The sequence below is a fragment of the Myotis daubentonii genome, chromosome 7 (assembly GCF_963259705.1).
Source record: "Myotis daubentonii chromosome 7, mMyoDau2.1, whole genome shotgun sequence".
Lineage (NCBI taxonomy): Eukaryota > Metazoa > Chordata > Mammalia > Chiroptera > Vespertilionidae > Myotis > Myotis daubentonii.
The window spans coordinates 92,697,338-92,720,013 of NC_081846.1; the positions used below are offsets into that span (position 1 = coordinate 92,697,338).

General features: G+C 40.3%; 1 pseudogene; it reads left to right on the forward strand.

The window, feature by feature from the left end:
* Positions 1-1,931: 1,931 nt before the first annotated feature.
* On the forward strand, positions 1,932-2,987 carry LOC132238026 (cofilin-1-like; annotated as a pseudogene).
* Positions 2,988-22,676: the final 19,689 nt, after the last annotated feature.

Below are 22,676 nucleotides of genomic sequence, written 5' to 3' on the forward strand. Positions count from 1 at the left end.
AAGATGTTTATCTTTTTTATTGACACTTATTCAGGAATGGATTTGCCATGTAGCTAATAAGCTTAATCTTCAGGGTCCCTCATTGTATTAGTTTATTTCAAGGCCTTGAACCTAATTTTTACTTTTTGACGGTCTTTTGTATTATTTTCGTTAAAAGGAATTCCCAAATTTGAATAAATTTCAGGACTTACAAAAGGTATTATTCACTTCTGCACTAATCACAGGCTAATCATTAAATATCTCACCTCATACTTCTTTAAAAGCCTCCCAAATACAGTGTTAGGAGTTGCAGTGAAGAGAAAGGGTTTTGGAAACATATAGACTTTATTGATCTTGAGCAAGTCATCAATGGCTCTGAAACATCTATTTCCTTAACAGCAAAATGAAAATAATAATTTCTAAGATACTTCTCAGGACTAATTGTAACCTCCCACAGACATGGTAGAGACTAAAGCTTACCCTTTACCTTCCAAACGGTCTGAAAATAGGTCCATTGTAAAACTGAGTTGACTCACTGCTTCTCAACCTTCTTCTTCCAAAGGTCCCAACCGAGTAAAAGGGAAAGCATCCAGTGCCCTGTTTCTCTGCTGATATCAAAGCATCGGTACATGTTGATGATTCTCTGATATAAAGGTATAAAGCCAATATAAGTACCTGAAATTTAAAAATGTTCCATTGGCTATGTCCAGTTGTGCCAGTACCTCTGATCATTGCAATCAATCCAGAGGGAAGCAGACAATTTACTCTACCATTACACAAAGTAGATGCCAGGCACCACGTGGCTAAAACATCCCCATGAATGATTGAAGTTCAATCATAAATTTGTTTTGCCATCATATCAACCACAAAGTCCATGTTCCTATTATCAACATACAAAAGACCTCATCAAACACATGGGGCCATCCTTTTCTACAAAATGGGTGTCAGAACACTAAGAAATGGAGAGCAACAAGACAATAAATATTATTGTGGTAGATTCCCCAGGGCAGGCTTCGTTCTCTAGCACACCTCCAAATTAATTCCAAACAGTATGCAATGCTATCACTAAAGAAAGGCAATTTAAAGATGGCCACGTTATAACTGATGGAGCGCTGCTAGATGTTTAGACAGTGATCATCCATTTTCCATCACTGGCAGGCTCCGTTTCCTCCCTGAGAGCCATTTCATAAAGTCCCCAGGGGCAGCCTGAATAAAGCTGCTCCTGGACATCATGCAGACCGCCAGCTGCCTACCAGCTGCCTGGCCCCTGTCAAGGCTGAGGGAGCTTGAATGACAAAAGAAGAATTGAACTGGTAATGCAGCAGTACATGGCATACATCACCATTGTGCAGCAGGAATGGGCAAGTCATCAATAATAAAGTGATTTCCACCAGAGTAATTTATCGAACTGGTACATTAGCCAGTAACCTACCCCAGGTGTGCAGGTGCCCTGAGGCTCTGACCCCGAGAACTCAGTCAGTCTCTCAGCTCAGTTAGGTCCCTATCTCTGTGACTTCCACTATGACAGTAGCAGGGCAGCAGGTGTGAAAGGAGAGGGGGTGCATATATTACATTTTCTTTACTTCATGCTCTATAGCATCTGGCCACAAGAATAAGGGAGAGATTTGCTAAAGCAGCTTAATACTGAACATGAAGCAGCTGCCCAGGAATCATAACTTCTGATTATTTCTGATCTCTATTGAATTGGAGTCATTACTTCTGGTCACATTGCTGAATGTGAACCACTCAACAGCCAGGGCTGCCAACAGGTTAGCTGTCAGGAAGCTGATCTGGGGAAAACAAGACTCTACTCCACCTTCAAATATCAAAAAGGTGTCTTTTTTTGTTTCTCATTTTAAAAAATCTACATCTCTAAACTAGAACATAACTTTCATTTGAAGAATTCATACCTGTTATAAAAATAAAAAAGAGCAGTCGGATCCCAGCAGCAGCTGCAGCGGCGCTCATCTTTCAAGGCTATCTTGCTATCTCCTTTAGCTTCCGGAAACATGGCCTCTGGTGTGGCTGTCTCTGATGGAGTCATCAAAGTGTTCAATGACATGAAGGTACGTAAGTCCTCAACACCAGAGGAGGTGAAGAAGCACAAGAAGGCGGTGCTCTTCTGCCTCAGTGAAGACAAGAAGAACATCATTCTGGAAGAGGGCAAGGAGATCCTGGTAGGTGATGTGGGCCAGACAGTAGACAACCCCTACGCCACCTTCGTCAAGGTGCTGCCAGACAAAGACTGCCGCTATGCCCTGTATGACACAACCTATGAGACCAAGAAGAGCAAGAAGCAGGACCTGGTCTTTATCTTCTGAGCTCCTGAGACTGCGCCTCTTAAGAGCAAAATGATTTATGCCAGCTCCAAGGATGCCATCAAGAAGCTTACGGGGATCAAGCATGAATTATAAGCAAACTGCTACGAGGAGGTCAAGGACCACTGCACTCTGGCAGAGAAGCTGGGGCAGTGCTGTCATCTCCCTGGAGGGCAAGCCTTTGTGAGCTCCATCCAGCTCCCTGCCTGGAGCATCTGGCACCCCAGACCTGCCGGTGGGGGGGTTGAAGACTGCCCCCTTCTGCCAGACCCAAGGGGCTGGAGGGATCCCAGCAGGGGGAGGGCAATCCCTTCACCCAGTTGCCAAACAGCCCCCCACCCCCTGAACTTTCCTTCTCCCTCCACCCCTGACGGTTCTGGCCTTCCCAAACAGTTTTTGATCTTCTGATTCCTCTTGGGTTGAAGCAGACTAACTCCTCCCTACCCCAGGCACCCCAGTTTTGGAGAGGGCCTGTATTTTTTTAACGACACCCCTACTTGCAACCTGTTCCCCCCCTTTCCCATGCTGCCAACTTCTAACCACAACGGTGACTCTGTGCTTGTCTGTTTAGTTCTGTGTATAAATGGAATGTTGTGAAGATAACCCCTCCCCATGTTGCTTGGTTCCCCTCCCTTTTTCCCCCTGGTCTTGGTCACTCATGGAAGCAGGGCCAGTAAGAGACCTTTAATTTTTAAAAAAAGGAATAAAAACAACAATAAAAAGCCTCACTTAAATAAATAAATAAATAAATAAATAAATAAATAAATAAATAAATAATCCTGAGGAATTACCATTTACTTTTACACCAACAGAGAAACCGTCTTGGAAGATGTAACAACAATATACAAACAAGCTGGAGAGGATGAGGGGCGTCATGGTTTTAGGAAGACCATGCAGGGCTCTTGACACTTATTCAGGAATGGATTTGCTATGTAGCTAATGTGTCTCTTTCTTGTGTGGCCTCCTAAGGAGATTATGTGAAAGTAATTTAAAAGTGAAATTTCTTGAAGTGTGTTGGAAGAGAAAGGAACAGGTACAGACGAAAAGGTCTAGGACAGTGGTCGGAAAACTCATTCGTCAACAGAGCCAAATATCAACAGTACAATGATTGAAATTTCTTTTGAGAGCCAAATTCTTTAAACTTAAACTATATAGGTAGGTACATTGTTATTAACTTCATTAGGGCACTCCTAAGGCTTAGGAAGAGCCACACTCAAGGAGCTAAAGAGCCGCATGTGGCTCGCGAGCCGCAGTTTGCCGACCATGGGTAGGAGAAAGTCCATATATTCTCTTGGCAACAGGGCTGTGTGTCAATGGCTGGGCAGAAAACAGTGGTGTAACAAAAAGAATCATGATGACTATCCCATCATAATGGTAATAAGAACAGCTGTTTACTTAGTTCTCATTGTTTACCAGGCACTGTGCTAAGCATTCGCATACAGTTTCTTATGTAATGTTACTAATATCTACATAGAGCTGGTCATATTGTTGTTCCCACTTTAAAAATAAAAAACTAGAAGATCAAAAAAGTTAATTAACTTGATGAAAGTCAACCAGTGGCTGAGCTGAAAAGCAAACCCAGCTTCATTTTACTCCAAAAGATTAAAACACATTATTTTTATCAAAGCAAAATGAAATGTGGTAAGGATAAATAATGAATTCTCTTGGCAAGGCTACATGGAGACCCTTCTGTACCCACCACTGTGTCAGTCATCAGCAGTATAGAAAGAACCAAACACGTTCCTGCATTCAAATTCCTCACAGTCCAGTCAGGGAAGTGAAATCACAAACAAATAACCACAGGTTCTCTATGTACAAGCTAAACAAATGGACTCTGGGAAACTAAAACAGAAAATGATTTAACTAGAAAAATAGAGAGTTGAGTTGGTTTGAGTAATTGACACCGGATACTGCAAGAACACCTCCCACTAAATCACAGTGACTGACCCCAATAAAGATTTGGCCATTGTTTATGCCTCAGTCTGATACAGGTGAGATATTTGTCCAACAGTGACCCTGGGATTTAAGCTTCTTCCATGTTGCAGTTTTGCCACAAACTGGCCTCAAAGAAAGAGAAAGATAGAGGAGGCCCATTGGTTCTTTTTAAAATTATTTTAACCACAGTTTACATTCAATACTCTCCGGCACCAGTTTCAGAGGTACAGCAAAGTGGCCAGAAACCATGCGCTCTGCAGAGTGGTCCCCACTGCCCCGGGCACCCACCTGACCCAAACCCCATTATCTCCACATTACTGACTGCATTCCTCATGCTGCAAACCATCTCTGTGGCTGTTCTGCATAATTGCTTGGCCCATGAGTTAAACATGTCACTTCTCACAGCTCATTGAACAAAACAAGTAATATGGCCCCCAAATAACTGCAAAGGATAGAAAATGTAGGGGAGCATGAGGAATACCTGGAGATCACTAACTCTCCAGTTTAGAGGACTGATGCCTAGAGCAGTAGGCATGGAACACTAGGGAACTCGGCTGTCTCATCAGAAAGTCATTTTTCGGTGAATGAGCTCCAGTAGATTTCTTCTTCTCACTCTTCCGCTCAAGAGGTGTCTCTTGTTGCTAGAGGAAGAGAGAAATCTTTCCTGTGAAGGTAGAGTCAATCCCAAAAGGGAAAAAAGGAGAGATAGGACTATAGGAAGTGACTAAGAATTGTTCGGTGAACAGAGGAAAGGGGAAATGCTCAAAGCAAAGATGTAGCAAAACAGTAATGTGTGGCAGTACAGGAAGCTTCCAGCCATTCTTGACAATGTCAGAGAATTGAGTCTCAGGGGCACAAGGGAGGAGTCTGGAGATACTGGGCAATGGCAGGTCATAGTGAGTGCTGTTTGATCATTTAACTCAGTCCCGGAGTAAGTAGATGGGTGAAACTGATGTACAAGACTGCACATAAGTAGACTGCTCTCTGCACAACTAGAGCCATTTTGTCATTTCCACAATCTGAGGATTGAAAAGAAATCACAAGGAGAGTGACATCGCTGCCCACTCTATGACAAAACACACTCAAGCATTCACACATTCACAAATACACACCTATTCACACACTTACATGTATCACATGCGCATTCATACACTCACATTTAACATCCACACCATCACTTATGCACACATAAACACACTCACATATGCTCACACATACACTCATACATGCCCACACCTACACACTCAAATGTGCCACATACACACTCATACATTCAAGTGTGCCACACACGGACAAACATTTAATATGCTCACACACTCCCATGTGCCCATATACACACATGCACACACTCACATAACCCCCCACACAAATGTTTTCATGGAAAGGTGGTAGCAAAATAGACATAAAAGTCTACAATTCTGCCGAAACCAGTTTGGCTCAGTGGATAGAGCGTCGGCCTGCGGACTGAAAGGTCCCAGGTTCGATTCCGGTCAAGGGCATGTACCTGGGTTGTGGGCATATCTCCAGTAGGAGGTGTGCAGGAGGCAGCTGATCGACGTTTCTCTCTCATCGATGTTTCTAACTCTCTATCTCTCTCCCTTCCTCTCTGTAAAAAATCAATAAAATATATTTTTTAAAAAAAGTCTACAATTCTGTTACTTCGTTCAAAATTTGGACTTTGGAAAGATTCAAATGGTTGCAGGTGATGGATCACATTAACTCAAAGTAAAATGACTCCAGAGTCCGCATTTAAAAACACATGTAGGTAGGGGAAGACCTGGGCTGGAATCCACTACCAGTGACGGGACCTCTGACGAGCGGCTGGAATTTTCCTAGACTTGGTTTTCTCATTGCTATCGATGTGGGGAAAATGTTATCTTTCTTATGTGGCCTCCAAAGGAGATTATGTGAGAGTAATTTAAAACTAATCTGTATTCCATAGAAGTTCACATTCCAAGTGGAGCCCTCCTCCATTTGTGCTGACACCTGAAATAAATTTGAGCATAGACTCTAATAAACAAGGTTCTGTGGGACAAGATGTGGGAGAGAAGGAACAGATGTGGGTCAGAGGACCGGGTCTCTGTGCCTGTCTCTGACCCCATTGGGTAACCTCCTAGTAATGCTGAAGTACCAGTAATTAGCAATATGTACTCAGACTGATCAGCAATAATTCATTGAAATTAGAGAGCATCATTTTGTAAGCACTTAATTTTGAAAATGAAATTTCAAAATGCAGTATGGCTCTCACAAATGCAAAGATATAGTTCATTCAAACTAGTTTTAAGCAGATACTACACACAGAAAAAGATAAAAATAAATGGGACTGTTAGGTCAAGGAAAATAATATGAAGTGTCAGTTTTATAATTATCCTTAAGTAAAAGACCTATCTCTCTGCTGAGAGAAGAACCAAAATACATTGGATGGGCATACAGTGAAAGAACCACAAGTCTTTGATATTCATTGATTGAAGAAAAACAAACAAATCAACTGATGGATGTGAACTGAGCTATTCTAGGTTCCTCAAAGAATAAATGCTGTTACCATTAAGAGCTCATTGTTTACTCCTCTCCCTCAGCCCTGACACACAGAGAGCTGGAAAACTGCTGAGTAGGATGGCATTTGGCTGGGTCCATTTGCGGACAGCCATTAATATCGCTAACAGGCCCATGTGTCAGACTTGGCCCAACAGGGCACCAGATGCATCCTCCCAGGCAACCCGGGGCCTTCTGAATGTGACTGCAGGTGGGAACACTGCGTATGCTTGCATTCAGACAGCTGGCTGCTTTGCTCAAGACAGAGCAGCGATGGCACTGTCGCTACAACTCCACTTCGTGAAAATGAATGTAGTGGTGTGTGTGTGTGTGTGTGTGTGTGTGTGTGTGTGTGTCGAGGGGGGGCGCACAGGAGAGAAGGGCGTGAGTCCTGGCGCCAGATCTGACCAACAGATAGATGGTGCACTCTTGAGGACAAAGGATAGACAATTAAAAGTTACTCTAGACCTGTTTCTACAGACCCAGCTAAATTAACTAAATTTAACAAGAACTTACGCATAATGTGTATCTAGCCTTGTGGTCAGGAAAGAGATCCAGAAAAAGAAGAAAAGTACCCTTACATAAAGGCATACTGCTAGAGTGGGACAGCATAGAATCAGAGCAAGAAATAAATTCCCTGTTGGGGCAAGAGTAAAGCATTTTTTAAGCTCTCTGACAGGGATTCACAAGACGTTGTTTTAACACTTGCAATCACCCTATGAGTAGATACTAAATGCTTCATTTTCCAAATAATGAAAGCAACACTGAAAGGGTCTGTGGCTTCCCCCAGGTCACACAGTTTATTGGGTCAAGTTGTAAAGCTCTGATTTTGAGGAACATGTTGTTAGAGTCCACATTAGATTTTAAGGGTTATTGAGTTTAGTAAAGGCAACTCAGAGTGTGACATTTACATAGTGCTCACAGGGCACCTACCATCTTTCTAAGCCCTTTTTCAATTATAACTCATCTAACCTGTCATAGCAAATCCATAATTAGATACTAATATATCTGTGCTATAAAAATAAGAACCCAGTAAACAGAGCTTCAGTCAGTAGTCCAAAGTCACAAAACTAAGTGGAAGAGTAGAGGTTTGAACCCAAAAGAGGCCTGTCCTTCTTGTTGCCCACTTCACTATATTAAATAGTCACTGGTAATGTTCATTTCTCCCTCTCCCCCCCGAACATGTGGCCAGGCCTTTGGTTGAGTGAATTATTAATTTGTTTTATCTATGTTGGATCAAAACAGAAGTTTCCAAACTCCTCACACCTTCCCCATCCTTTGTTTTCAAAACATAGAAAGGTATGTTTGCAGCTGATCCTCTTAGACTTGAGGACATGTGAGAATATCGCTGTGCCAGGAAATAGCAGGGAGCACAGGAAGGGTGAAGGGGTGAACACACCAAACCTTTCCTTCTGGAGGCCAGGACTTCAAAGCTTACATGTGGTCAAAGTTTACAAAAGACAGGTGGGTATTATATTGATAAATATATGACAGAAATATTATAGATGGATAGGTAGGTGGTGATAGATGATAGATAGCTATAGATAGATGATGATGATTGATAGATAGATAATAGATGATATATAAATAATAGATGATACATACATACATACATACATACATACATACATACATACATACATAGATTTTCTTTTAACTTCTGACCAAACTAGAAAACCAGTGTGGGGTTAAGGAAAATTCCACAGGTGAAAGGTTCAATTACTTTGCTCCTCACTTAACACCCAGGAAAGATGGTAGGACTTCTGTTGGCAAGACTACATGGTAGAAAGCCTGTGCGTGAGGAAAAAGTCTCCATGTGCCATTAATAATCTCCTTGTACAAGTTTGACACACATATAGCTGTGCTGTCAACTTCAAGGAATAATGTCTGTTTGGACAATTAATATATTATTGCTGACCATTGGGACATTAGACCAGAAGGACTGAACCAAATGTTGTGATATGTGGCAGCCCATAGGAGTTATGGAATGTTTCTCAAGAGTAGGAATTCTCAAAACAGAAATATATTCCATTTCTTATCTACTATGACAAATAGGAGCTTTAAGTCAGATTTTTTTCTGATTTAAAACAAATAATTTAACGAAAGATTCTCAGACCAAAGAAAATTAAACCCCTTTCAGTATGTATATATGAACATAAAATTCTTCAATTTAAATATCTTATACTCAATTAGCTTGACTATCTGAAAAATGTTTCTCTTCTCTTTTCTCCAATTCTGTCTGACTCAGTCTCTCTGTCTCTCACAGCACGCACACACACACACACACACACACAGCTAAAAAGAATGTTGGTGGAAGGCGTAAAAATGAATACCAACTGGTTTTTAAGTAATGGAATCAAATGCTTAGTTCAGCAGGAGTCTGCTCTGTATCTAATTTTTCCATGAAGATTTTCATAGAGAACTGGTAATCACTTTTGCAGAGAATACTGACAAGGTGTACTCACTTGGTTGAAGGAGTAGAAAATGAATATGTGCATTTAAAATTTGTGATTAAAATTTTAGGGAAAGGAGGAGCATGGCTATAGTTTCATATCTGCTTTAATGCAATTGGTTCCACTTGGGGGAGAGACATGTTGAAAACCGATGAGTGATTGGATTTAAGCAGCAATAACACTGGGCATTGTCAAATTCTTACAGCTTTTTTTGAAAATGTCTTCTTCTTTCTTTCTGGGAAAAAAGGTACATAATATAGAATACCATGACCTTACCCAATAGAAAAGAAGAAAATTAACAGTTATTTCACCTAAGTGCACCTGCATTTGAATCAGCATATGCTAAAGTCTATGCAACTTCTAACTGCATAATTTCTTCTCCTCGCTTCTTCCTGCTATAAAAACATAGAATTTTAGAGCTGAATGGTGTATATTAAGAGTAATTTTAGTGTAAAGTTCTCATTTTAGAAATGAAAAATCAAAGGCCTAGAGAGATAAGGTAATTTGACTGTGAATGTATAATAAATTGGTGGCAGAAATTAGACCAAGCTTAGAACTCCTGATGCTGCTTCTTGTGTAGTTAAAGAAAAAAAGGTTTGAGGGGCAAGGGCAGGGGGAAGAACAGGTCTAGTAAAGAGAGTCCTGTGGTGTGAATGTTTCTGTCCCCCTTGATTCCATGTTTAAGTCCTAGCCTCCACATATGGTAGTATTTGGACATGAGGTCTCTGGCAGGTGATCATGTATGGAGGGTGAAGCCCTCATGAATGACATTAGTGCTTTAGCAAAAGACCCCACAGAGTTCCCTTGCCCCTCTTGCCCTGTTTAGGTAAATAAGTCTGCTACCTGGAAAAGAGCCCTCACCTGACCTTGGTCTTAGATTTCCGCTCCTGAGAAATGTGAGCGATGCATTTTTGTGTTTGACAAGCGTCCCATTGTGTGGTATTTTGCTATAGCAACCAAAACAGACCAACTGTGACAGAAGGCATCAGGGACCGGGACCAATCATCCCCAGGAAATACTCGAGGAGCTAAAGGGGCATGCTAGCTGATGAAAGGTGATTGGCCATTGCAATCTTTCATCGGTACTCTTTTGCTCACAAGGGGGAGAAAACCATCTAAAACTATCTTGAGCTCAAGGACACATTTGCATTTTTTTATGCAACCAAGAGGCCTGAGTTTAGAAGCAATTTCAAGTATACTTGCAACTCAGGTGCCCAAATGACCATCAATACTTTCTCCTGAGCTTTCTTTCTTAGTTCTCTGAATCGGTCTATAATATTTAATATTTAATATCTTCCCCGTGATGAGGCAGAGGGCCTCTGTAAACCCATATCCATATTCTCTCAGTTTAGCAACCTCGGTTGGAAAAGACACCTGTCTTCCCATGTTCAAACATGAATCACAGAGCAGACCATTACTATGCCCTGCTTAGGTCATATAGCAACACTGGATTCAAGAAATGGGTTAATATGACTGGGGAGATTTTGGTCACAGCTCAATCTTACCTGGGTTTACTGAGGGATTTGATGTTTCACTCACCAACTGGGAGTGTAAGATAAGAGTATCTTAAAGGGAAGGGAACATGTAATAAAAGAAACAGGGAAGCCCAGCCAGCGTGGCTCAGTGGTTGAGCATCGAATCATGAGGTCAGGATTCGATTCCAGGTCAGGGTACATACCTGGGTTGTAAGCTTGATCCCCAGTGTGGGGCATGCAGGAGGCAGTCAATCAATGATTCTCTCTCATCATTGATGTTTCTATCTCCCTCTCTCTTCTTCTCTGAAATCAATAAAAAAATATATTTTTTAAAAAAAGAAACAGGGAAGAAACTTGCTAAAAAAATAATTAGAGGCCACTTTCCAGGGAGCCCAAAATATGATAGATGGTACCCCGCATGGCCCAGGAGAGCTCACTCTGCATTTTGGAGATTTTGTAGCTGACCTAGGTCACCTTCATGCTGGCAGACACTGAAGAGCCTAGAAATGGTGGTTTGTCGAGTATGGGTAGTCCTTGGCATGTTGGAGTGGTATAAACTGTTAAAAGATTCCCCAGTGAGCCCTGGCCAGGTGGTTCAATTGGTTGGAGTTTCATCCCATATGCCAAAAGGTTATGGGTTCAATTCTGGTCAGGGCCTATAGCTAGGTTGTGAATTCCATCCCAGGTCAGAACTCAAACAATGGGGAACCTATTGATGTTTCTCTCTCACATCGATGTGTCTCCCTTTCTCTCCCTCTCTTACTCTCTCTAAAAATCAATAAAAACATATCCTCCAGGCCCAAGGGATGGTCCCGCGGGTACCTGGGAAACGCCGACTGGCTTCCGCCAGAAACAACCTTCAACCAACCTCTCCCGGGGCTCCTGGCCCCGCCGCACACTGGCCATGGCCACCGCCTCTGACCCCCTGCCGAGAGGACCTAGAGTCCCCTCTTTCTCCCAGGCGCATGCGCCCGACAAACACAACCCCCGGGGACACCGTGCCTGGTCCTAGAGCACTCTGTCCGGGGACGCCACCAACCACCTCTACACACACACACCCCACCAAGGGAAATGGACAACAGGGGGATGAGAGCATGATTGGGGGGGGATGGGGGTTTAATGGGGGGATTGAGGACACATTTGTAATACCTTAACTAATAAAGAATTTAAAAAAATAAAAAATAAATAAAAATAAAAATAATACACGTAAGTATATTATCAAAAAACAAAACAAAACATATCCTCAAGTGCGGATTAAAGAAAAAAAGATTCCAAGATTCCCCAGTGACAAATTGCGATGTTGAACCAGAAAAAGAGTTATGTGCAGTATATCAGGTGATTAAGAATAATCAAGAATTAATAAGTATAAGGATTATAGAACTGGATGAATATTACTGTGGGCAATAAACACTTTAAAAATACTACTATAAGTAAAATGAAAGGTTGAGATGAATAATTTACAACCAAAGATTAAGACGAGAGGTTTTCTCTACCATCGTTTATAAAGGGATTCTCATCTACACAGAAGAGAAGAAAAAGCTGAGGGGAAGGACCAACAAGAAATTAACTATGCAAACTTAACAGGTCTGCCATGGCAGGATCATGGTTTTTCATGGAAAGGAATGGACCTGGGACAACCAACAGCTGTGAGATTTTAGGAAGGCCTTCAGTCAGTTAGGATTCCACCAGAAAAAAACAAAGACCTGTAGGATAAACATACTTACATCACTGTGTGCATGTGCATATACACATTTGTACGTGTGTGTGTGTGAGATTTGTTGCAAGGAATCTGCCCATTGGTTATGCTTATATGTATGCATACAAGTCCCTTGGATGATCTCTTACCCCACCCCTCCCCCACCCTCCAATGCCTTCCCTCTGAACTTTGATGGTCTGTTTGATGCTTCTCTGTCTCTGGATCTATTTTTGTTCATCAGTGTATGTTGTTCATTATATTCCACAAACAAGTGAGATCATGTGATATTTATCTTTCTCTAACTGGCTTATTTTCCTTAGCATAATTCTCTCCAGGTCCATCCATGCTGTTGCAAATGGTAAGAGTTCTTTCTATTTTAAAGTAGCACAGTATTCCATTGTATAGATCAGCGGTTCTCAACCTGTGGGTCGCGGCCACTTTGGGGGTGGAATGACCCTTTCATAGGGGTTGCCTAAGACCATCAGAAAACATATATATAATTACATATTGTTTTTGTGATTAATCACTATGCTTTAATTATTTTCAATTTGTAACAATGAAACTACATCCTGCACATCAGATATTTACATTATGATTCATAACAGTAGCAAAATTACAGTTATGAAGTAGCAACAAAAATAATTTTTATGGTTGGGGGTCACCATAATATGAGGAACTGTATTAAAGGGTCATGGCATTAAGAAGGTTGAGAACCACTGGTATAGATGTACTATGGTGTTTTAATCCACTCATCTGCTGATGGGCACTTAGGCTGTTTCTAAATCTTAGCTATTATAAATTGTGCTGCTATGAACATAGGGGTGCATATGTTCTTTTTCTTGGGGACATTCTTAGAAGTGGGATTATTGGGTCAAATGGGAGTTCCATTTTTAATTTTTTGAGGAAGCTCCATACTGTTTTCCACAGTGTCTGCATCCCCACCAGCAGTGCAGGAGGGTTCCTTTTTTCCCACATCCTCTCCAGCATTTGTCGTTTGTTGATTTGTTGATGATAGTCATTCTGACAGGTGTGAGATGGTAATTCATTATTGTTTTAATTTTCATCTCTCAGATAATTAGTAACTTTAAGCATGTTTTCATATGTCTCTTGGCCTTCTGTATGTCCTTTTTCAAAAAGTGTCTATTTAAGTCCTTTGCCCATTATTTTATTGTATTGTTTATCTTCCTTTTGTTAAGTTGTATGAGTTCCCTATAAATTTTGGAGATTAAGCCCTTATCAGATATAACATTGGCAAATATTTTCTTCCATTCAGTGGGCTTTCTTGTTGTTTTGTTGATGGTTTCTTTTGCTGTGCAGAAGCCTTTTATTTTGATGTAGTTCCATTTGTTTATTTTCTCCTTAGTTTCCATTGCCCTTAGGAGCTGTATTGGTAATGCTATTACTATGACATATGTCTGATATTTTGTTGCCTATGGATTATTCTAAGATTTTTATGGTTTCCTGTCTTACATTTATGTCCTTTATCCATTTTGAGTTCAATTTGGTGTATGGTGTAAGTCAGTGGTCTAGTTTCATTTTTTTTTTTTTGCAACTATCTGTCCAATTTTCTCAACAACATTTATTGAAGAGACTGTCTTGATTCCATTGTATGCTCTTGCCTACTTTGTCAAATATTGATTGAACATAATGGCTTGGGTCAATTTTTTGGTTCTCTGTTTGGTTCCATTGGTCTATATGTCTGTTCTTGTGCCAGTACCAGGCAGTTTTGAGAACAGTGGCTTTGTAATATAGCTTGATATCTGGTATTGTGATCCCTCCAACTTTTTTCTTCTTTGTAGGTGTGTGAAACATGCCATTGGTATTTAAATGGGGATTGCATTGAATCTATAAACTACTTTGTGTAGTATGGACATTTTAATAATGTTGATTATACTAATCCATGAACATGGTATATTCTCTTATTTATTTATGTCTTCTTCTATCGCTTTTTTCAATGCCCTATAATTTTCCAAGTACCTCCTTAGTTAAGTTTATTGTTATATATCTTAATTTTTTCTTGTAATGGTAAATTGGATTGTTTATTTAGTTTCTCTTGCTGTGAGTTCATTATTGGTGTATGAAAAAGCCATAGATTTCTGGGTGTTAATTTTGTATCCTGGTACAATGCCAAATTCATTTATTAAGTCTAGTGTTTTTTAATGGAGTCTTTGGGGTTTTCTATGTACAATATCATTTCATCTGAAAATAATGACAGTTTTACTTCTTCTTTTTCAATTTAGATGCCTTTTATTTCTTCTTCTTCTCTGATCACCATGGCTAGCACTTTCCAATACTATGTCAAACAGGAGTGGTGAGAGTGGGCAACCCTTGTTCCTATTCTTAGGGGAAATGGATTTAGTTTTTGCCAATTGAGTATAATATTGGCTGTAGGTTTGTCATATAAGGCTTTTATTATATTAAGGTATAATTCCTCTATTCTCACTTTGCTGAGAGATTTTATGAAGAAAGAGTATTGGATTTTGTCAAATGTTTTTTTCTGCAATTGATGTGATTATGTGATTTTTATCTCTCAGTTTGTTTATGTGATATATCACGTTTATTGATTTGCATATATTGATCATCCTTGCATACCTGGAATAAATCCCACTTTGTCATGGTGTATGATCTTTCAAATGTAGTGCTGGATCTGATTTACTAGGACTTTGTTGAGGATTCATCAGAGATATTGGCCTGTAATGCTCTTTCTTTTAGTGTCTTTATCTGGTTTGGGGATTAAGGTAGTGCTGGCTTCATAGAAAGAGCTTAGAAGTGTGCCTTCCTCAAATTTTTTGGAATAGTCTGAGGAGGAAAGGTTTTAATTCTTCTTTGAATGTTTGCTAAGATTCCCCTGTGAAACCAGATGGCCCAGGGCTTTTGCTGACTAGAAGTTCTTTGAAGACTCCTTCAATTTCCTCCATAATTATCAGCCTATTCAGATTTTTTTATTCGTCCTGATTGAGTTTTGGAAGGTCATATTTTTCTAGTAATATGTCCATTTCTTCTAGGTTGACCAGTTTGTTGGGATACAGTTGTTCATAGTATTTTTTTACAATCCTTTGAATTTCTGTGGGGTCTGTTGTTATTTTGCCTCTTTCATTTCTGATTTTGTTTATTTGGGTCCTCTCTCTTTGCTTCTTGGTGATCCTAGGTAGGGGTTCATCAATCTTGTTTATCCTTTCAATGGACTAGCTCTTGGTTTCATTGATCTTTTTTATTTTTATTTTTTTTGTCTCTATGTCATATTTCTACTCTGATCTTTATTATTTTCTTCCTTCTGATTACTCTGGCCTTTTCTTGTTGCTTTCTTTCTAATTCTTTAAGTTGTAGAGTTAGGTAATTTATTACCAGTTTTTCTTGTTTTTTGAGGTAGGCCTATAATGCTATGAACTTCCCTCTTAGGACTGCTTTCACTGTGTCCCATAGATTTTGGATTGTTGTGTTTTATTGTCATTTTTTCTAGGATTTTTTTTTAATTTCTTCTTTGATCTCTTTGGTAACCCAATTATCCTATATAACAAAAGCCTAATATGCTAAGTGCCTGGTTATCCAGTTGTCTGTTCAACCAATCAAAGTGTAGTATGCTAATGATTTGCTAAGGTTGCTCAACCACTCGCCTTACATGCACTGGCCACCAGGGGGCAGATAGTCGATCGGTCAACCAGTTGCTATGATGTGCACTGATCACGAGGGGTCAGACACTAACAGGTAGGTTAGCTTGCTGTTGGGGTCTTGCCAATCAGGACTGAGCAAGATGGATCGGACATACCCTGGAGACCTCCTATGGTCCCTCCCTGGCTGGCCAACCTCCCATGTATCTTCCTCGTCCCAAATCATGCAGAGGTGCGGGTCCCTTGGCCTGGCCTGCACCCCTTCACAATCTGGGACCCCTTAGGGAAGTGGTTCTCAACCTGTGGGTCTCAACCCCTTTAGCGGTTGAATGACCCTTTCACAGGGGTCGCTTAAGACCATCCTGCATATCAGATATTTACATTACAATTCATAACAGTAGCAACATTATAGTTATGAAGTAGCAACGAAATAATTTTATGGTTGGTTCACAACATGAGGAACTGTATTTAAAGGGCCAGAGGTTGAGAACCACTACCTTAGGGGATGTTGGAGAGCCAGTTTCAGCCTGATCCAGCAGGTCAGGCCAAGGGACCCCACTGGTGCACAATTCATGCACTGGGCCCATAATTGTTTAATAACATGCTATTTAGCCTTCAAGGATTTCAAATGTTTGATTGTTTTTATTATAGTTTATTTCTAATATTATGCCATTGTGATCTGAGAAGATGCTTGATATGATTTCAATCTTCTTGAATTTGGAAAGACTTTGCCTGTATTCAAATATGTGGTCTATCTTTGAAAATGTCCTATGTGTACTTGAGAAGAATGTATGTTCTGTAACTTTGGGGTGGAATGTTCTGAAGATGTCGATTAAATCCATCTGATCTAGTGTCATTTGGGATTGCTGTTTCTTTGTTGATTTATGTCTGGAGGATTTATCCAGTGATGTCAATGGGGTATTAAAGTCCCCTACTATAATCATATTGCTCTCGATCTCTCTCTTAATATCTTCCAGAAGTTTACTTTTGTGTTGTTGTTGTTTTTTAATATATTTTGGTGCTCTTGTGTTGGGTGCATATATGTTTACCAGAGTTAAATCCTCTTGTTGTATTGATCACTTTAGTATTATGAAGTGGCCTTCCTTTTCTCTTATTATGGCCTTCACTTTGAGGTCTATTTTGTCAGCTATAAGTATTGCTACCCCAGCTTTGTTTTCATTTCCATTTGCCTGAAAAATATTTTTCCATTCCTTCACTTTCAGTCTGTCAGAGTCCCTTGTTCTGAGGTGTGTCTCTTGTTGACAGCATATATGTGGGTCATGTTTTCTTATCCATTCAGCCACTTGATGTCTTTTGATTGGAGCATTTATTCCATTTACATTTAAGGTTATTATTTATAAGTACTTGTTTGTAGCCATTTTTATTCTTTATGCCTATGTTCCTTCTTCCCTTTCTATTTCTTCTTTTTACAACAGTCCCTTTAGCACTTCTTGCATTCCTGGCTTGGTAGTGATAAACTCCTTCAGCTCTTTTCTTTCTGGGAAGCTCCTGATTTCCCCTTCAATTTTGAATGATAGCCTTGCTGGATAGAGCATTCTTGGATTCAGTCCCTTGCTTTGCATCACTTTTATATTTCATTCCATTCCCTTATGACCTGATGTGTTTCTGTTGAGAAATCACTTGATAATCCAATGGGAAATCCCTTGTAATTAACTCTCTGTCTCTCTCTTCCAGCCTTTAAGATTTTCTCTTTGTCATTAACATTTGCCATTCTAAGTACGACATGTCTTACTGGGAATCTTTATGGGTTCATCTTGTTTGGGTCTCTGGGCTTGTGTGACTTTTTCTTCCCCAAATCAGGAAAGTTTTCTGTCATTATTTCTTCAAACAGGTTTTCTAATCCTTTCTCCCTTTATTATCCTTATGCCATCCCCATTATATGCATGTTACTTCATTTCATGTTGTCCCAAAGCTCCCTTAAGCTCTCCTCCCCCTTTCTAATTTTTTTTTCCTCTGATTGCTGTTCAGATTGGGTGTGTTTTTCTACCCTATTGTCTAACTCACTAATTCAGGTCCTTTGCATCTTGTAGTCTACTGTTGAAACTTTCCATTGTGTTTTTTATTGTAGTTATATCACTCTTTATTTCTTCTTGATTCTTACATAAGTTGTTGATTTTCTCATCTATCTGTTTTGTGAACTATATGCCCCTTACACTGAATTCATTTTCTAGAACATTGCATGGCTCCATTTCATTTAGTTCCTTTTCTGACAATTCTTCCTTTTCTTTCCTTGGAGGGTTGTTTCTTTTTCTCCCCATTTTTGTGTCTCTTTCTGGCCCTGGGTACCCTGCTTGGGGTTTGAGAGGTTGAAAACCCTATCAGGGCAATGGTCTGGAAATCATTGTTCCAGAGTCTGGGTCTGTCTTGAGTCTCACACCTTTATTGTCTCTGCTTTGAGTTTTATCCCCTTCTCCAATGGATCTGGTCCCTCAGTTGTCTGCTTCAGATACTCGAGGTGGTGACAATTTGTGCACAGTTTCTCTGGTGTCAACTCCCTGTGAAGACCCAGAGCCCTCTGGCATACAATTTCCTGAACAGCCCCAGCACCCATGGCAAGGTGGCACCCTAGGTCCCTCTGGCAGCACACTTGCAGTCTGTTCCTGTGGCCCTTAGCTTGGCACACTGGCTTGCTCCAGGTCACTCCAGAAGTGCTCTCCTATGGCCTGGCATAAGGTGCATGCTGGGTTTCTTTGGGTAACCCCTGCAGGACTGTCCCAGGGGCTGAGGAGAAGCAGGTGCAGGTTGCTCTGGGTCCCATAGTCAGAGCTCCCCTATGGCCTGAGTGGAGCATGTGCTGGATTACTCCAGGTTTCCCTGGCAGCAAGACCCTGGGCTCGGGGTGGAAAGGGCATGGGTTGCTCTGGGTCCCACAGTCCTTGCTTTGTTGTAGCCAGGAGTGAGACACACACTGGGTTGCTCCAGTTCACCCCTCCTCAGTGTGGAGCAGGGATGGATTGCCCTGTGTCGCTCAGTCTGTGCTTTCCTGTCACAAGGAGTGAGGTGTGCACTGTGTTGCTCTGGATGGTCCCAGCAGAATTGTCTCAGGGGCTGGGGTGGAGCACGCACGAGTTGGTCTGGGTTGCAGAGTCAGATAGCCCCTGTGGCCCTGAGTGAGGCATGCACTGGGTTTCTCTGGATCACCCCTCCTGGGCCAAGGTGAAGTGGACGTGGAGTGCTCCAAGTCACCCCAGCAGAGCTGTCCAGAGGGACAGATTGGGGCATGCTCTGGGTTGCTCTAAGTCACCCTGGCAGCAGGTCCTGGGGCTCTGTGTGGAGGAGACACTGGGTGGTTCCAGGTCAGGCTAGCAGCACGTTTCTGGAGTCTGGGGCAGGGGTGGAGCACAGGGTTCCCCCTGGCTTGCACTCACTGCAGTGTCTTGGGGGCAGATCCTAGGACACTGAGTCCCAGTGGGCTGATGAGGAGGCCTGGTGGAAGAGCTCACTCTGGTGGCACACACTCCCTGCAGATGTCTGGGAGCATGCTGGGAGGTACTGTGCCACTCACTGCTGGGGCACGGTGGTGGTTCCATGTGGGTTATGGTTGGCATATGGCGTTCTCTAGGCATTCTCTGCCCTTCCTTATTCAAAACTGTCTCCTCAGCTGTGTCTAATTTGTTAATTCATGGTGGATGTTCTCCAATTTAGTTGCTTTTCTGGCCTGGCCCCAGGAAGAGGTGCACAACACTGCTGCCTATTTGGCCACCATTTTCTCCATCTAAAGTAAGCTTCTTATAGATGCTAATCACATCTACAAAACACCTTCTTAGCAATGCCTATTTTCATGTTTGGTTAACAAACTGGGTGCTATAGCCTGGCATAGTTGACATAGAACTGATCTTCACAGGCTTGGAACAGGAAAGAGTTGATTTTAACATCTGTTTTCATCAGGGATATTGGCCTATGATTTTCTTTCCTTATAGTGTTTTATCTGGTTTTGAAATTAGAATAATACTGGCTTCATATAAAGATCTTGGAAGTGCTCTTTCATCTTGTTTTTTTTTTTTGGAGTAGTTCAAGGAGGATAGGTGTTATTCTTTGAATATTTGGTAAAACTCCCCTGTGAAGTTATCTGAGCCAGGGCCTTTGTTTTCTGGGAGTGTTGTTGTTGTGGTTGTTTTATTACTGCTTCTATTACATTGGTAGTTATCAGCCTATTTAAATGTTCTGCTTCTTCCTGATTTAATTTTGGAAGGCTATATTTTTCTAGGAATTTCTCCATTTCATCCAAGTTGTTCAGCTTGTTGGCATATAGTTGTTCATAGTTATTGCTTCCAATCCTTTGTATTTATATGGCATCCATTGCTATATTGGTTCTTTAACTTCTGATTTCATTTATTTGGGTCCTCTTTGTTTCTTGATGAGTCTGGCTAACAGTTCATCAATCTTGTTTATCTTTTCAAAGAACAAGCTCTTGGATTCACTGATCTTTTGTACTTTTTTTTATTAGTCTCTATGGCATTTATTTCCTCTCTGATCTTTATTATTCCTCTCCTTCTATTTTCTCTGGGCTGTTCTTGATATTCCCTGTCTAATTCACTTAGTTGTAGGGTTAGATAGTTTATTGGTGCTGTTTCTTGTTTCTTGAGGTAGGGCTATAATGCTCTGAAATTCCCTCTCAGAACTGCTTTCTCTGTGTCCCATGGATTTGGAGTGTGTATTCATTTTCATTTGTTTACAGGAAATTTTTAATTTCTTGCTTGATCTCATTAGTAACCCATTCATTGTTTAATAACATGCTATTTAGCCTCCATGTATTTGAGTTCTTTTGAGCTTTTTTATTGTAGTTTATTTATAACTTCACCCCATTTTGATCTGAGAAGATACTTGGTATTATAGCAATCTTCTTGTTTTGTGTGCTAACATGTGGTCTATCTTTGAGAATGTTGCATGTGTGCTTCGGAAGAGTGTATATTTTGTTGCTTTTGGGTGAAATGTTATGTAAATATCAGATCCATCTGATCTAGTGTGTCATTTAAGGCCTCTGTTTCCTTGAAACTCTTACAAAGAGTTAAAAATAATGTTTATAAAAATGTTGAATGACCTCAGGAGATAAATAGATAAATTTAGTGAAAAGTTTAAGAATAAGAACATATAAAAGGGAACCAAACAAACAAGAGGATGCAATAACTAAAATTTAACAAAGTAATAATACACTAGAGCAGTGGTTCTCAACCTTCCTAATGCCATGACCCTTTAATACAGTTCCTCATGTTGTGGTGACCCCCAATTTCATTGTTACAAATTGAACATAATTAAAGCATAGTGATTAATCACAAAAACAATACATAATTATATGTTTTCTCTGATGGTCTTAGGCGACCCCTGTGAAAGGGTCGTTCAACCCCCAAAGGGGTCGTGACCCACAGGTTGAGAACCGCTGCACTAGAGTGAATCAACAGCAAATTAGGTCATGCCTAAGAACAAATCAGCAACTTGGAAAACAAGGCAATGAAAAACATACCATCACAGCCAGGGGAAAAAAAGAATTTAAAAAGTGAGGATGTTAAAGGGACTTCTGTCACAACATGAAGTGTACCAACAATTGCATTATAGCAAAGAAACAGAGAGAGAAAATGACAGAAAAGCTATTTAAAGAAATGACTAAAAACACCCAAACCTAGTGAAGAAAACAGACTTATAATTTAGCAAGTACACAAAGACCCAAACAAGATAAACCCAAAGAGGCCCAAAACAAAACACATCATAATAAAAATTCCAATAGCTAAAGAGGGAAGCTTAAAAATAACAAAAGAAAAGTAACTAGTTATTTACAAGGGACCTTGTAGTAAGACTGTCAGCTGATTTTTCAACAAAATATTTTCAGGACAGAAGAGGAAAGCACAATATAATCAAAGTGTGAAGGGGGGGATACTGTCATGCAAGAATACTGTACTTAGAAAGGTTATTACCCAGAATTGAAGGAGAGAAAAATATTTTCTCAGGTAAGCAACAGCTAAAAGAGTTTATCACCACTACATCGGCTTTACAAGAAATGTTAAAGGGAATTCTTTAAACAAAAATGGTCAAAACTAAAAATAAGAAAATATTATAAAGGAAAAAATATCACTGCAAGACCTATCCAGTGATGTCAGTTGGGTGTTAAAGTCCTCTACTATAACTGTATTATTGTTGATCTCTCCCACAGGGTTGGGGGGACAAGAAGAGATAAACCAAAAAACTTATACATACTTATATACATAGCCCATGGACACAGGCAATAGGGTGGTGAAGTCCAGGGGGGTGGATGGTGGTGGGGGGATAAATCTATCTGTAATACTATCAACAATAAAAATACATTTAAAATGAAAAAAAATAAGTAATGTCTGGAAAATTTGTATAGCTCATCAATTAAAGCATAAATAAGGTTGTTATTTGAAAAATAATGTAAATGTGTCTTAGAAGAATTAAAATTACGTAAAACTAAAATTTTTGTTTTCTGCATTTAGGTGCTACCAAATTGATGCATATATTTTTTTACAATGGTTATATTTTCTTATTGAATCATTCCCTTTATTATTATGTAGTGACCTTCTTTGTTTCTTGTCATGGTCTTTGTTTTGAGGTCTATTTTGTCTGATATGAGTATTGCTAGCCAGCTCTTATTACTTTTCCATTTGCATGGAATGTTTTTTCCATCTTTTCATTCTCAGTCTGTGTGTA